Source organism: Schistocerca piceifrons, chromosome 5 (assembly GCF_021461385.2).
Source record: "Schistocerca piceifrons isolate TAMUIC-IGC-003096 chromosome 5, iqSchPice1.1, whole genome shotgun sequence".
In the NCBI taxonomy this organism is placed as follows: domain Eukaryota; kingdom Metazoa; phylum Arthropoda; class Insecta; order Orthoptera; family Acrididae; genus Schistocerca; species Schistocerca piceifrons.
The window spans coordinates 186,739,248-186,757,851 of NC_060142.1; positions in this window are offsets into that span (position 1 = coordinate 186,739,248).

The following is an 18,604-nucleotide window of genomic DNA, read 5'->3' on the forward strand; positions in this document are numbered from 1 at the left end:
AAGCCTCAGATCTAGAAACGGCCCTCACGGTGCGTCACTTCGACAGAGAGCGCCACGATGTGGTAGGTGGCTGAATTTTAAAATCCTCGGGAGGCAGTTTGCCCAGTACTGAAATTTATAATATTGTCTTTGTTTTAAGACTTCCTGGTCACCTACAACAGTGTATCCAAAAATATCACGTGCAGCCTGAATCGGCTGTAAATGTTGTCAGTACGTACTCCTTTTCGTACACAAGCGCTTAGTTTACATCAATTCACTTCCTATAATCGTCTGTTCATGAAGTTTAATGTGTAATTATGGCATCATTATTACTATTATTATTATTACTGCTCAGGACCATGGACAGCTCACGCGGCCAAGGCTCTATGTAACGATACCGACGATTTTTAATCCATAGATTTTATGTCTAATTACAACTACTGCCATAGAAGCAAAACTGATCTACGTAAGTGTTTCCTTGCATTTTTAAATGTTATCCAGTAGCCAGTTTACATTATTACTTCCCCGCTGCACATGATTGTTGAAACTTCGTTAACTTTTTGTTACCGCGTTTTGAAATCAAATTTCCTATACTACTAATCAACCAATTCGTGACCCATAATTGTAGAAGTAATATACATTTATAAACACATCAAAAAAAGTTTTGCATCACCCCGGTTTCCAGAACACCTGAAGATAGACGTTAACTGTGGATATTGTATCACTCTTTGATTGTTCGGAGATGTCATTAAACCCACCGAAAGATGTAAACAACCATGCAAGAGCAGTGCCCATTAGACAGAGGGGGTCTGACAGCCGATCTGTTCCACTCATTCGACCAGGAAGGAGGTACACGGCTCTTGTTGTCTGTAGTTCAACCATACCTGAAAGGTCAATAATGCGGTTCGATCGCGTCCGTATTTTTACTTTGTGCCACGAAGGGCTCTCAACAAGGAAAGTGTCCAGGCGTCTCGGGCTGAACCAAAGCGATGTTGTTCGGACATGGAGGAGATACAGAGAGACAGGAACTGTCGATGACATGCCCTGCTCAGGCCGCCCAAGGGCAACTACTGCAGTGGATGACCGCTACCTACAGATTATGACTCGGGGCAACCCTGACAGCAATCCCACCATGTTGAATAATGCTTCTTGTGCAGACACAGGTCCTCGTGTTACGACTCAAACTGTGAGCAATAGTTTGCATGATGCGCAAACTCACTCGCGACGACCATGGCGAGGTACATCTTTGCAACCACGACACAATGCAGCGCGGTACAGATGGGTCCAACAACATGGGGAATGGACCGCTCAGGATTGGCACCGATGAGCGTCGCAAATGCCTTCAACCAGACAATCATCGGAGACATGTTTTGGGGCAACACGGTCGGGCTGAATACCTTAGACACAATTTCCATCAAATTCAGCAAGGTGGAGGGTCCCTGATGTTTTGAAATGGCATTATGTGGGGCCGACGTATGCCGATGGTGGTCATGGAAGGCGCCGTAGAGGCTGTATGATACGCGAATGCCATTCTCCAACAGATAGTGCAACCATATCGGCAGCATATTGTCGAGGCTTTCGTCTTCATGGACGACAATTCGCACCCCCATCGTGCACATCTTATGAATGACTTCCTTCAGGATAACGACATCTCTCGACTAGACTGGCCAGCATGTTCTCCAGACATGAACCTTATCGAGCATGCCTGGGATAGATTGAAAAGAGACGTTTATAGACGACGTGACCCACCAACCACTCTAAGGGATCTACGCCGTATCGCCGTTGAGGAAAGGGACAATCTGGACCAACAGTGCTTTCATGACTTTATGGATAGTATGCCACAACGAATACAGGCATGCATCGATGCAAGAGGTCGTGCTACTGGGTATTAGAGGTACCGGTGTGTACAGGAATCTGGCCCACCACCTCTGAAGGTCTCGCTGTATGTTGGTACAACATGCCATGTGCGGTTTTCATTAACAATAAAAAAAGCGGCGATGTTGTTTACGGCCGCGCGGGATTAGCCGAGTGGTCTCGGGCGCTGCAGTCATGGACTGTGCGGCTGAACTCGGCGGAGGTTCGAGTCCTCCCTCGGGCATGTGTGTATGTGTTTGTCCTTAGGATAATTTAGGTTCAGTAGTGTGTAAGCTTAGGGACTGATGACATTAATTGTTAAGTCCCATAAGACTTCACACGCATTTGAACATTTGATGTTGTATGTAGCCGGCCGCGGTGGCCGTGCGGTTCTAGGCGCTGCAGTCCGAAACCGCGGGACTGCTACGCTCGCAGGTTCGAATCCTGCCTCGGGCATAGATGTGTGTGATGTCCTTAGGTTAGTTAGGTTTAAGTAGGTCTAAGTTCTGGGGGACTGATGACCTAAGATGTTAGGTCCCATAGTGCTCAGAGCCATTTAGTTGTAAGTAGGCTGTTTAGGTTTTTAAATTGGTAACGCCACGTAGCGCTCTGTATGAAAGTCACTGGCTGTGCTGTGTGCAGTCTGTGGCTGGTTGGCATTGTTGTAATATTCGCTATTGTAGTGTTGGACAGTGGATGTGAACAGCGCGTAGCGTTGCTCAGTTGGAGGTGAGCCGCCAGCAGTGGTGGATGTAGGGAGAGAGATGGAGGAGTTTTGAGATCGGATGATCTGGACGTGTGTCCATCAGAGGCGCTTCAGTCTGGAACCGCGTGACCGCTACGTTCGCAGGTTCGAATCCTGCCTCGGGCATGAATATGTGTGATGTCCTTATGTTAGTTAAGTTTAAGTAGTTCTTTGTTCTAGGTGGCTGATGACTTCAGATGTTACGTCCCATAGTACTCAGAGCCATTTGAACCATTTTTGAACTGTTAAGGTAAATACATTGTTTGTTCTCTATTAAAATCTTTCATTTGCTAACTATGCCTATCAGTAGTTAGTGACTTCAGTAGTTAGAATCTTTTATTTAGCTTGCAGTATTGGCGCTCGCTGTATTGCAATAGTTCGAGTAACGAAGATTTTTGTGTGGTAAGTGATTCATGAAAGGTATAGGTTATTGTTAGTCAGGGCCATTCTTTTGTAGGGATTATTGAAAGTCAGATTGCATTGTGCTAAAAATATTGTGTGTCAGTTTACTGATGATCTTAATAAGTAATGACAGAAATGTCTGTGCACGTTCAGTTTTGCTCAACTGTTTCAAAATCAAATAACGTAAGTGGTTTACCAGCACAACCATTCATAAATTTTTCTAAGGGGAAGTTTCACATGTCGAGCCTTAGCCGACGATACCTCACTGGAAACTTCTGATTTTTTCTTTTAGTTTGTGTAATTAGTGTAGTTTTTGTTTATTGCTAGCGCGTAATTGTAGAGAGAATCTCCTTTATAGTTGTAGTCTTTCATTGTTGTGCGGTGAAACAGTTGTGGTATGCATGCAGATTTGCACCAAGTATTTCGCAGCTGCGCTTGCGATTAACTAGATATTATTTTCAGTGCTATGTTAGTGTGTTTTCTTATTTTTGCTCTTCAAATTGTGCTTTTCTTGTTATCTTATGAAATACTTGATAATTATGGCGTGTGAAAAACGTAACATTACGCTCCAAAGTAAATTGAGAAATGATAGTGACGAGGAGCGTAGCTTATCAGCACCACCGTGTCATGAATTAACAGACATTCAAAGTAGTAATTTGGTATAATTGTGCGTAGGGGAAGGAACCAGGCGGCAAATAATGTTGTAGACAGTGAAACAATTAGTGAACAGGGAAACACTGTCGATCGATCGGTCGGCGACAGCTCGTCTCAGGAATCCGAAATGGCAGGACAAAATTTTGCAAATACTGCAGATTCAGATTTTGCGTCATTACCCGTTTCTCAATCAAGCCAAGACACATTTTCTGCCTTTCAAAATGCGAATGTTGCCTGTTATGCACTACCGATAAGCACAAAGGAACAAGTTCCAGACACTAATACATTGTTATTGCAATTCATGCAACGAATGGAACAAAATCAGGATCGAACACAGCAACAGCTACACAATTTAGACACAATGGAACAAAATCTTCAAATGTTAAACACAATTGAGCAAACGCTTGATCAAACTCGTAGAGATGTAACTGCTGAGTTACTTAAAATCGAATCGAAATGTCAAAAAGTATGTCATGACGTGAAAACACAAATTTGTGAGCATTTTCAACCTATTTTTTCGGGACTTGAAAATGCGTTACAGAATCACGAACAGCCATAAAAGAACTGCAAACTATTTTTCATGAAAATCACGACACCTTGCAAGCTAAAATTGACTCAGTTGCATCTACCAATTCGGTTACGCAACTCGCAAAATCTCAAAGAAACTTAAAGGACATGGTAGATACGCTTTCAACACAAATGGACATTCTGAAACTTGGTTCAGAAAAACACAATGAGGAAATCAGTTCATTATCGGAGAAAGTAGGCGAACTTTCGGATCAGTTCACTAACTTATCTACAAAGTTAGATGATGATCTAAATGACACAAGGCCGGTAATCTTCAGTGACACAGAAGAGTACGAAAAAATTCAAACAAAATCAAAATCAAATCAATACACAGCACAAATGAGATATCCGCGAAGTACAAGATCAGTTGACACAGGTAATACAAGAATTACATATTTCAGAGGACACTCGCGCTACAATACGGGAAGAGGGGCATAGAAATGCGGAACAGCCACAAAATAATAACACAGGGCACTTCGGAAATGATGAAAGAAATTGGCAAGGTGCACCGAATTTTGAGATGGAACCGCCGACACAGCGTAACAATGACCGATATGCGACTTGCCGACACGATGACTTTGACTATAAGCTGTTCATTACAACACGTAAATTCAAAACATTTAAGAATTCTGGCGACAACATTCATCCACATTCATCAAGTCTCTCATTGTTTTCCTCCCAACTGGTCATTAGAGCACAGATTAGAATTTATGTGTGGCTATTTAGAGAATGAACCAGCTGCAAGAATGCGATCGGCCATTCACGATTGTCACAGTGAAGGAGAATTTTATGATGCCTTCTTCTCAGCATATTGGTCTCAAGATACTCAAAACCGAGTAAAACGTAGCATCATAATGATGAAACATTTCGAACAATCTGAATTTTCCAGTCTTATGAAATATTTTGAAGACATGTTGCACTAGAATTAGTACCTGTGAAACCCATACAGCCCCTCAGAACTCATCCGCATATGCTTAATCAAATTGCCTGAATATTTACGACATATTATTTTGGCAGGACGTTGCAAAGACGACGTTGAAGCTTTTCAGGGACTATTACAAGAATTGGAAATCGACACCGACAATCGCGGAACATGAAAACAGGAACACAGTAATTACATGTCACATCCGCCACAATTCCGTGACGACAGAAATAATAACTGGACACGACAAGGCTATTCTTACAACGCAAATCGTGACGAAAACAGACACCAGCCATATGACAACCACTGGGAGAGTAATAATAATCCCAGGGAAAGATCACCTCCCAATGGTAATGACTATAACAGAGATAACTATAGAAACAGAGAATATGGGATCCAAAATAATTATTATCAAGGGAGACAGAATAACTTCAGATGCAACAGTTCAGCGCACAGTTACGATTCAGGGAGAAATTTTCCACCATGTGTCCGACAAACTATGGAATCTAACGACATAATCGTAACGACGGACCTGAATTTCATCAGAACTGGAGATATTGGAACAGGGCATGGCCCTCTCGACAAACTAAATATGTAGAAGTTAGGTCTCCTAATCCTAATAACGACACTCGCCAACAAAGAGACAGGGATTGACTCGCACCGCAGGCAGCCACGTGCACCGGCTGTCTCAGAGAAAAATAACATAGACGCTAACCTTGAGAATTTTTATCATTCCTTACCCACGTATACAGCACCATAATTGCTTTGAAGTTGAAACTCTGCGCACTAGAAAGGGTAAAAGATTGCACAACTTTTCACTTGTAAAACCGTTTATTGAGAGATAATCTACTTTTAAACTTAGTCTTTGCCATAAAATCTTTCACTTCACGTTACTAGTATGCTTTGTCACACTTAGAAACTGTTAACATGCAACAATGTTTTAAAGTTAAGTATCCAGTCAAGAACCTAAGCAACTTATTTAGACAGTAATTACGAATGCATTTTATAGTGAACAGACGACACAGTGTTGTTGTGTGTACATTCTTTCTTGTTTGTTGCATGATTACTTAACGACTACATATCTTACATACTTATAACATATACCGGTACTGCTAATGACATTGTAATGCAACATTTTGGTTTACTTGTAAATACATTATGGATTTAAAGTGCTTTCTGAGATATACCAGATGACTCAGTGGTTGATTTATTTGGCAGCTACACGATTATATCACGACGCTACTAATGAGTGACACAGTTGATATTATTGCTTTTGCGCTGTACCTGTTTCATATCTGCAGAGTTTTTCTGAATTCTCCTGGTAAGTAAAACATGTTTTAGTAGTAACTTTTGTGGTATAGTTTTAGCAGTAACTTTTGTGGTATAGCTACAATGAGACAGCCTTTTTCGTTGCACAACAATAAGTTACAGTATAATACTTTCTTGCTCACAGTGCTGTCTATATGCATAGCATTTTACTTTTGTTTATTACGAGGTAAGTACATTGACTTCAGCAGAACTTTGCTTATGAACGACGATAATTACGACACTTGGCACATTTTTTTACCCTTAAGTAATGACAGAGATTATCGCACAACAATACGCACAGTTTAGCGCTACAGTACACGTTTTTGAGTGAATAAATTTGTACTAAAAATTTATTTTTAAAGATTTTTGAATTACATAGATACAAAGATTTTCCATGATACATTTCATTCCATTTCTGTAATCTATAACACCTGGGGGTATAATTACGTTATTCCTCAGGGGGGTACACGCCTACTCTGTGTACTAAGTGTGTAGCGAAGGCTAGGAGCCGTAGCTAATATGGTATTTGCTTATACAACTTTACACAATGGTACCATATTTCTCTAACACAGAATTACACAGCTATCTGATTATTTAACAGAAAAACAAACATTTTTTTACTACGTCAGTGACACATGTTTACGCAATTACACAGTTGGATAACTTCACACTTAAGAAATTCTATTTTGTCTGTACTTTGTGAACTGTTCATATTTTTTCGCAACCATTGTGACACTATGAGAGCTTTGAATGATGTGTTTGGTATGGGATCATGATTTTTACAGTACGTTTGGGATAGATGACACTATTGAAATGAGCAGTGAATTTTTTTGGGTTTTGAAATTATTGCAGAAAGCTATGATGTTTTTGAGATTTGACTGAGGTGTTATGACATTATTATTACGACGACGATGTGTATTATGCTGTTGAGGTATGTTTATGAGCAATAAGCTGATGCTATATGAGGAATTTGATTATGCTACGTATTTATTATGGTGAAATATTGAAGAAGTGTCGACGAATATGTATATGTGTAATAAAGTAAGGAATAATGAGTAGTGGTTAGGGACTCTGATTTGTGAAAAAGGATGTTGTAAAACAACATTCGTACTTTAAGAGTTATGAAATGCTTCAATGTATCACAATGCTGGCGAAAAGTTTTTGGACACTGTTATATTTATAGGATTTTACTTCTACACATTTCTAACGCATATTATCCACCTGTGAAATTTTTTTATATGAGACTGCCACTGTAGCGGAAACTGCTGTCATAAATATTTCGGTAAGAAAGCTTAGTGAACTTGACGTAATGTGTTGTGGATGCCCAGCTGTACGAGTCGCCTGGAGAAAAAGCCATTAAGTGGAGAAAAAAGAGGCTATTAACCTCGCTATTGACATTCCTTTGTAGAAAGCATCCCAAATATGACACACTATTACTTGGAAACATATGATTAGCTGTGGAGCACGTACTTCGTGCTACTTACTGTAATGCTTATAAATTGATGGGAAATATTTTTACATCTGCACGCCTGATTATGTCAAGTGTCTTTCTACAAGAGTTGACAGAATTTCTAGTGACTTATGAAATGCTACATGGCTATTGAATGATGTTTTTATGCTTTGCTTTACATAGTTGCTTATTTCATTTGATATCTGGTTCCCATCTGGGTTGCAGCATTGGTTTTATAAAATAAAATTAAATGCATTTGCTAATGTGAACACTTTCTAATAACAGATCTATTAAATAATAATTTTATGATCCACATTCCTCGAGAAAGAGCACTTGGAAAGGAAAGAACAGTAAGAAGGGACTAAAACAGTAACTGCATACATAATTTTCTTTTCAACTACTTGGTAATTTTTTTGGTAGAATAAGTTGTTGTGATGCACCACTTTAATGACATAGATACTAAGATGTGAATAGACGTTTCCCTTATCTGCATTGTTGTCTTTAGTGTAGTATTTTTTCTGCTTGTGGGTTTGTCATGTTTAGATATAAGTTATTGCATCTGCTGCTGCTGTTTGCCAGGCATAGTGCTACTGAATTTCACTTTGTATTACTCTGTTAAGCTAGTTTTACTACTGATTTATTTGTCTTGTTGCTGCACATTGGCTCATATTAGTTGTAATGTTGCATTTGCTATGCTAATTTATATATATTGCTACTAGCTTTGCCAATTTGCATTTTTTTTGTCATTGCTGTTTGTGTTAATTGTTTTGTGCTGCTGCATTGCCTCGTCCCTTAGTATATACATCTGAGTTCAGTAGATTTAAGTTAGCTTAAGTGGGAGTAGGCTATATGAGAGAATGAGTTGCGATGAATTGGAAGAAATGCATTGGCAAGTTATACGAAAAAAGTTGTTTTTAAAGAAAAGGGTACTGTACAATGAAGAATAATTATTTTGGAAGAGGATATGAATAGATGACAGAAAGCAGGTATAGATAGGGCTTTGAGGGAGTAATGATGAACGAAGGGAGATCTCCTACAAGTAAAGAAAGTTTTGTTTGCAAAATACTGCAGTAAAACAAACCCTGTCCCTTCGTTTTGTGTTATTCCGCTATGTGTTTTTGAACCCTTGTGTATTTGCGTTCTTCCTGTCTTTATGTGTTTATCTGATAAGAGTTATGTTGTAGAAATTTACTAATAATATGTTATTTTCTTTGTAAAGATGTTTAGATATTATTTATTCTGTTCTGTTTTAATGCTCATGTGTGAAATTAATGTTTCGAAAACTATTCTCATTATTTTATTGATTTACTTATGTCATAATTCCTGTAACACTGTTGTACATGTTTATTTCTATTCTTTTGTAAAGCCTGTATTACTACAAATGTTATCTGTATTATTATGTTTTTAATGGTGTTTTCTGTACCTTTGTGATTGTATTTTCATGTTATAAAATTGTAATTGACACCAGTTCATCAAATTAAGTAACTTGTAAGCATTCATTTCAGTGCACACATTTCTGTTGGTCATAGCATATGCACAATGTGTGAGAAGTTGGGACTGTTATTTTTTCTACATGTTTTGTAATTCAGCAAGGGACTGGTTAACAGCATTGCTGGTTCTAAGGACAATTCCAAAAACTTTGTGAGTGCGCAAGTGGTGGTTTATGGACTTGCTATATTGTCCACAAGACTCTTCGATAGTGATTGTGCACCTGCACAGTTGCAACAGATAGCTGCTGGCCGTCTCTACATGGACTGCAGTGGTTCTGTAACTTTGATGGCCCACCAATACCATACTCTCTACCAGGACTACAGTGGGTCTGCTCCATGATGACCTACCTACCAATATTCTTTAACTTCGACTGACACTGCTGTGGGTTTGTTCTGTTGTGGACCATTACCTGTCTGCATGTCAAGAGTCAGCATTAACTTTCTGTTGGATAGACAACACTTTTTTCTTCAAGACTGCATGGAAATCCACTACCGCCGTGTGCATTTTCCTTTACTGCTCAGACTTTGTGCATAAAATTGTAATTAATACTGGGATGAATGATCAGGACTGTCTTTAAGGACCGTGAGAAAATTTTAGATTTTGACCAACATTGTATCGATAAGTGTGTGCGTTTGATATATCTGTTAGCGTTAGTATAAAATTTTTTTAACAAATATGTATTGGCCAGTGCCCAAAACAATTTGTAAAATTTTTTGTGGGGAGCATGGGGGCTATGTAAGTAGGCTGTTTAGGTTTTTATATTGGTAACGCCACGTAGCGCTCTGTATGAAAATCACTGGCTGTGATACGTGGAGTCTGTGGCTGGTTGGCGTTGTTGTAATATTCGCTATTGTAGTGTTGGGCAGTGTGATGTGAACAGCGCGTAACGTTGTGCAGTTGGAGGTGAGCCGCCAGCAGTGGTGGATGTGGGGAGAGAGATGGCGGAGTTTTCATAGCGGATGATCTGGACGTGTGTACAATATTAAGTTAAATACATTGTTCTCTATCAAAATCTTTCATTTGCTAAGTATGCCTATCAGTAGTTAGTGACTTCAGTAGTTAGAATCTTTTATTTAGCTGGCAGTATTGGCGCTCGCTGTATTGCATTAGTTCGAGTACCGATGTTTTAGTGAGGTAAGTGATTCATGAAAGGTATAGGTTGCGTTGTACTAAAAATATTCTGTGTCAGTTTATTGATGATCTGAATAAGTAATGAGAGAAATGTCTGTGCACGTTCAGTTTTGCTCATCTGTTTGAAAAGCAAATAACGTAGGGGGTTTATCAGCACAATTATTCATAAATTTTTCTAAGGGGAAGTTTCAATGTTTACGTTGATTTCTATTCCAATTTTCTATACAGTTTCCGGAATTCTCGGAACAGAGGTGCTGCAAAATATTTTTTGATGTTTTATATGACACAAAGTCAACGATTCCAGGTTTTTGGTATTAGTAAGATTTAATGTCTGCTGTCAGTTGTTGACGTGTTATAGAAGGGGATGCAAAGTAAATGACCACATATGGTATTAAAATACTTACAGAGAGAACTACGTTGTTTGTTTTCTGGTTGGCTTATTTGGGCTCATCACGACTTCTTCTCCTGAGGCAACCTCACATGTTGAATTATTTGTTGCTAATATTTGACGAACATCCTTAATCTAGAGCTTTGCCTTTAACTGTTTCCTTCATCTCTTGTCCTGCATGTGAAACATCTTGGTGCAGTCCCCCCCCCCCCCCCTTTCCGATAGTTCTACTTCGTTTGAAGTTATCAAGATAACAGTTTTCTTAAATATCAGTCATTGGTGGTTCTCTTTGGTATATTTTGTGAACTGCTTTAAGTATACCCGGCATGCAGCACAATAAGCAGAGCAACGGCCAGGACCATTCCTTACTCCCTGTGAAATTCCAAAATGAATTAATTTTTCTTTCTCCAGGTGCGCTTGGTGTTAGGAAAGATTTTGGTTTCGTCATTTAAATGACACCTCGCTTTATTGTGTCAACCACGGGGAATAAAAAAGAAACTGTTTCATTGTTAGTAAAATAGATATTATTCAAATGTTATCACTAGTACTGTATACAGGAACTGCTATAGAATGTTATATATGTAAGAACTGTATCATTTGAACAAATTAAAGTCACAACTGATGGATGTCGCCTGTAATGTAACATCAAACACTGCCTAGATTTATTTCGATCTGCTAGTCACCTTTGTAAGAATTATATTTGCAACAGTTTAGCTGTCGATATGAACTGCCTATTATGCGCTGCATATGGTAAAGAAACAGTTCTGGGACGGGTATTCTACCAGAATGTGGTGCACTGATCATAAATCAGCATCTGTAAGGCGCTGGTTTGTGGATAATAACATTCCTGAAAGGGACTGACTCACCCTGGGTCCCAACTGGAACCTAATGGAACACCTCCGGAAAGAGTTCGGACCTTGTGTTCGCTATAGACACCAGAGTTTAACAACATTACCTTTTCTGGTTTCGGCTCTTGCGGAAGAGTGAGCTCTCATGCCTCCAAAGAGTTTAAGAAAACTCAGTGAAAGATACCCCAACAGACTCGGTGCCATAAAAAAGTGGAAGGGTGAACTCACACCATATCAATGTGAATTAACAGGTGTCGAAATACTTTTGGTCAAATAGTATATGTGCACTTAACAATGGTTAGTATCATATGTGTACAAATTAGCTGCATGTTTTATCACATTAAACTTGCAGAAAGACATTACGTTTCAGGAAACACTGGCTTGCTAACTATGTGTATCAAAATAGATACTGTAAATGCATCCGTTTTCCTCTTGGCGTATACTCTGTGAGGTTACGACATGCAGCTCTGACATTTGAGTGTTGCTACTTCAACAGATAACTACAACTGATGTAAAGAGTACCTGATTGTGAGTGCTAAATTTAAGTTTGCGAACGTAATAAGACACGAAAAGTAAGCATTTTTATGAATGAGGCCAATGTGCGTACTTTATATGCCAAAACCGTATCAGGTGACAACGTTTTGTTCGGCTGTCACTTGCTAAACTTGAACTATAACCCAGCACGCACTCATTTCGTCAGCTTGTAAACTTTCCACACTAGATGATGAGTAGATAACGACTAATGCATCTGTCACTCACACCAAAATGCGTCAAGTCTTCGTGTAATCAGATTATCTCTAGTAACTAAGGCGTTCAGACCTTCAACTCTCAGAACCAGTCTTGATGTCCCCTTTCTGCACAAAGTGACGTGGTAACTTATTTCAGTTTATGAAGCGTATCCTGTATGTGTATATAATGATGGCGTGATCATGATTTCGAAGATTATTATAATGCCTGAACTTTCACCATAAAGATTTAATCAATGCGCGTATTACAGTGAAGTGTTCTATTGGAATAACATGTCTTGCTATCTCTAAACATCATTCGAATTATACTGGAGTAAATTTGATCGATGCATCAATGATAAAAAAGAAAATTACATTAGTTTTGTCTGATAAATGGAGATTTAAAATGCAAGCAATAACATTTACTTGTTTACAAATATGAAGTACGTACCTAGATTACTGATAACGGTCAACCAGGTTGTAGTTTAACATAAAAAATAACTCACAGTTAAAAGGTAATACCTGGCCTACGGCGAGGTAGCACTACATTACACTATATACTGCAGGAGCAGTAGTAGGCGCTTGTATCGCAATGTGTGTCCTTCATCATTGAGCCGTGTGTGGCTTGCATTGGTGCCACTGGTAGTTTGGCATCGTGTAATAGGGATAGAGGTGTCTCGTTTCCTTCTTATGTTTACTAGCTCCACTACGTTTGCTGGCGTTGTCTGTCCACGAGTGGCAGCAGCAGCATTTATCGAAGACTAGTACCCGTACTATCTTTGGAAGGACATCAAGTGTTTTCTGGGTCAGGAGAGTGCGGCAGTTCGGTGGGGACAGAACAGCAGAGAGGTCCACCAGCACATGGATATGCCGGGACCGCTGGCGGCATGCAGGCATTACCGGATCGAGGGGCTGTAGTTGGGAGGGCCACAACCTCGTTGTCCACCAGATCCAGGACGTTGAGATGGGTGAACATTAATCCAGTAGTGAAACCTCTACTATTTTGTGATCACGCCGTTTGTTCATGCGTTGCTGCTCGCATGGTCACCATGAGACAAACAGAAACAAGGGGAGTGTGTCGAGTTGACGGAATCTATTAGCATTCTTCTACTGCCTGTTATTAGTTTTTGAATTTTATGTTATTATTGATGAAGTGCACACACCGGTATTTTACTGCCTAGTGGCCGCCGACGCTTCACTTACCTGCCCTGGAGATTAGCGTATTTTGCAGCAGTGTACTTTTCCTCTTCTTCCCAATGCTGTCCAGCATGACGTGTAGTTCGACTGTCTCCTTGACTGTGGTGTGGATTGTAGTTTCTTTTGTCTACCTTGGTTGTAGTGGTTCCTTCTGCCTTTTGAGGTTTTAAGCACCGTATTCTAAAGATGCAGTGCTGTCTGTCACTTCGCCCTCACTTGAATTATTTACCGGTTATCACACGTTAGGTGGATTTGGTAAGAGGATTTATAGGCAATTAAACTGTCCCTAGTTTGAGTTGCCATCTTGTTAGGGGAACATAACTCTTGGCTGCCTGTCTCAGCGCTTACCCAGCTGTAGGAACTATCTCAGGCCGATCCTGGGAGCACTGTCTGTGGATCATTCCCTTCTTTATTTGGTCTGATTGTGTCAACTGCTTGAAAATAATATTTTGTTTAAATTATTCCTATTGCTTGTGGCCTTCAGCCAACAAATATTTTGCATTCTTTCTTAATAAGGCCTTAAGCCGTCAGTGTAGCATGTGTTACAGTCAATTTTTCAATAACGGTATTAAAAATCATTTTGGTATTGAAACGTCCCCTTAGAAAAAATAATTAATTAAAGTGCTGATAAACCTCTTACGTTATTGGATTTTCAAACAGCTGACCAGCACTGAACTTACTCAGACACTTCGCTCTTTACTTATTCTGACTAACACTAAACTGACACCCAATATTTTTAGCGCAACGCAATCTGACTGTCAACAATCCCTACAAAAGAATGGCCCTGACTAACAATAACCTATAACCTTCATGAACCGCTTACCTTATAAAAATCTTCGGTACTCGAACTACTGCAATACAGCGAGCGCCAATACTGCCAACTAAATAAACGATTCAGACTACTGAAGGCACTAACTACTGATAGGCATAGTTAGCAAATGAAAGATTTTGATAGAGAATGAAGCAATGTATTTACCTTAATAACGTTCCAAAGTCATCGTATATGTATCAGTTCATGATACTCAATATTACAAATTTACTCTTTCTAATGGACACACATTACGATCGTCCGCTCTCAGAAGTCTGCCATCTCTCTCCCCACATCCACCACTGCTGGCGGTTCACCTTCAACTGCGCAACACTACGTGCTGTTCACATCCAACTGTCCAACACTACAATAGCAAATATTCCAACAATGCAAACCAGCTACAGTCTTCACACAGCACAGTCAGTGATTTTCATATAGAGCGCTACGTGGCGTTACCAACATGAAAACATAAACCACCTACTTACATAGCCGACATGCTGCACAAAAATTTTACAAATTATTTTTGGCAGTGGCTAATGATGATTTTATGAAATTTTTCATAATTACAACAACAAAGATATCAAATGCACACACTTATTGATGTAATGTTGGTCAAAAGAAAAAATTGTTCTCATAAAGACAGTCCTGATCATCCATCACAATACTGATCACAGATTTCCATGCAGTCTTGAAGAAGTAGTGTTGTCCTTCCAACGGAAAGACAGTGCTGCCTCTTGACATGCAGACAGTTAATGGGCCACAACAGAGCAACACACAACAGAGTCAGTCCAAGTTTTGAAGAATATTGGTAGGTAGGTCATCACAGAGCAGACCCGCTGTAGTCCTGGTGGAGAGTATGGTATTGATGGGACATCAAAGGTGCAGACCCACTGCTGTCCTTGTAGAAACGGCCAGCAGCCATTTGTTGCAACTGTGCAGGTGCACAAACACCGTCGAAGACTCTTTTGGACAATATAGCAAGTCCATAAACCACAAGTTGTGCACTCACAAAGTTTTTGGAATTGTCCTTAGAACCAGCAATGCTGTTAACCAGTCCCTTGCTGAATTATTAACACACGTGCTAACAATAACAGTCCCAACTCGTCAAATATTGCTCATATACTATGACCAACAGAAACGTGCACAGTGTAATGTAACTTAATTTGAAGAACTAGTGTCTATACAATTATAAATATACATCAGAATACAATTACAAAGCTACAAAATACATCATTAAAGAACATAATAGTACAGATAACATTTGTAGTAATACTGGCTCTACAAAAGAATAGAAATAAACATACACATCAGTGTTACAGGAATTATGACATAAGTAAATACACAAGAGATCTGAATAGCTTTCAAAAATAATGTCAAAAAATGTTTACAAAGTAAAATTGATGCAAATTATATTTGAGGATAACTGTATTCCTCATCATAGTGAATGTAGCTTAGTATTACAAAAATTCTACAACATAAATCTTATTAGCTAGACACATAAAGACAGGAAAAACACAAATACACAAGGGTACACAAACACATAGCGCAATAACACAAAAAGAAAGGACAGGGTTCGTTTTCAGCGTAACATTTGATACTGCAGTCCAACCAAAAACTTCATTCCATAGATCTTTCCTCTTATTTCAACATTTGCTAGTGCAAAAAAAAAAAAAACCCATCTGACCCTGCTGTCCGTAAACCCTATTGTTTTGTTCGTATTCTCTTTCAAAATAAATATTTCTCATTGTACAATATTCATTTTTGCCCAATTTTTTTTCATATAACTTCTCAATGCATTCTTTCCCTATTCTTCATAGTTAGTTTCTTATTCAGTCTACCGCTCTTAAGCTAAGTTAAATCTACTGAGCTCAGGTATATATACTAAGGGACGAGGTAATGCAGCAGCACATAAAATTAACACAAACAGCAATGACAAAAAATGCAAATTGGCAAACCAAGCAGCTGTATATCGAAATTAGCAAAGCAAATGCAATATTACAACTAATATAAGGCAATGTGTAGCAAACAAGAAAAATAAATCAGTAGTAAAACTGGCTTAACAGAATAATACAAAGTGAAATTCAGTAGCACTATGCCTGGCAGTCAGCAGCAGCAAATGCAATAACTTATATCTAAGCATGACAAACCGCCGGCAGCGGTGGCCATGTGGTTCTAGGCGCTGTAGTCCGGAACCGCGCGACTGCTATGGTCGCAGATTCGAATCCTGCCTCGGGCATGGATGTGTGTGATGTCCTTAGGTTGGTTAGGTTTAAGTAGTTCTAAGTTCAAGGGGACTGATAACCTCAGATGTTAAGTCCCATAATGCTCAGAGCCATTTGAACCATTTGAACCATGACAAACCCACAAGCAGAAAAAATAGTACACTAAAGACAACAATGCAGATAAGGGAAATGTCTATTCACATCTTAATGTCTATGTCATTAAAGTGGTGCACCACAACAACTTACTCTACAAAAAAAAATTATCAAGAAGTTGAAAAGAAAATTATGTATGCAGTTACTGTTATTAGTTCCTTCTTATTGATCTTTCCTTTCCTAGTGCTCCTTTTTTAAGAATGTGGATCATAAAGTTATTATTTAACAGATCTGTTGACAGAATGTGTTCACATTAGCAAATGTATTTAATATTATTTTATAAAATGAATGCTGCAACACAGCTGGAAACCAGATATCAAATGAAATAAGAAACTATGTACAAAACAAAGCATAAAAACGTCATTCAATAGCCATGTGGCATTTCATAAGTCAGTAGAAGTTCACTTTAACTCTCCGTGAAAGACACTTGTCATAATCAGGCGTGCAGATGTGAGAATATTTCCCAACAATTCATAAGCATTTCAGTAAGTAGCACAAAGCATGCACTACTCAATATTATCATATGTTTCCAATTAATAACGTGTCATATTTGCGATACATTTTACAAAGGAATGTCCATAGCGAGGTTAATGGCCTCTTTTTTTCTCCATCTAATGGCTTTTTCTCCAGGCAACTGGCCCAGCTGGGCGCGCACAATGCATTACGTGAAGGTCTCTTAACTTTCTTACCAAAATATTTATGACAGCAGTTTGCGCTACAGTGACAGTCTCATATAAAAAAATTTTGACAGATCGAAAAATTACAGTAGAAATGCGTAGAAACGAATTCTCATGAATATCAGTGTTGTGATACATTCACGCATAGACGCACATTTCATAACTCTTCAAGTACGATTCTTGGTTGCCAACATCCTTTTTCACAAATCAGAGTCCCTAACCACTACTCATTATTCCTTACTTTATTACACATATACATATTCGTCGACACTTCTTCAATATTTCACCATAATAAATACGTAGCATAATCAAATTCCTCATATAGCATCAGCTTATTGCTCATAAACATACCTCAACAGCATAATACACATCGTCGTCGTAATAATAACGTCATAACACCTCAGTCAAATCTCAAAAACATCATAGCTTTCTGCAATAATTTCAAAACCCAAAAAAATTCTCTGCTCATTTCAATAGTGTCATCTATCCCAAACGTACTGTAAAAATCATGATCCCATACCAAATACATCATTCAAAGCTCTCATAGTGTCACAATGGTTGCGAAAAAATATGAACAGTTCACAAAGCACAGACAAAATAGAATTTCTTAAGTGTGAAGTTATCCAACAGTGCAATTGCGTAAACATGTGTCACTGAAGTAGTAAAAAATTGTTTGTTTCTCTGTTAAATAATCATATAGCTGTGTAATTCTGTGTTAGAGAAATATGGTACCGTTGTGTAAAGTTGTATAAGCAAATGCCATGTTAGCTAGGGTTCCTAGCGCTCGCTACACACTTAGTACACAAAGTAGGCGTGCACCCCCCCCCCCCCCCCGAGGATTAATGAAATTATACCTTCAGGTGTTAGAGGTTACAGCAATGGAATGAAATGTATCACGGAAAACCTTTGTATCTTTGTATTTCAAAAATCTTTAAAAATAAATCTTTTAAGTACAAAATTAATCACTCAAATATGTGTACTGTAGCGCTAAACTGTGCGTCTTGTTGTAAGATAATCTCTGTCATTACTTAAGGGTAAAAAGTGTGCCAAGTGTCGTAATTATCGTCGTCCATAAGCAAAGTT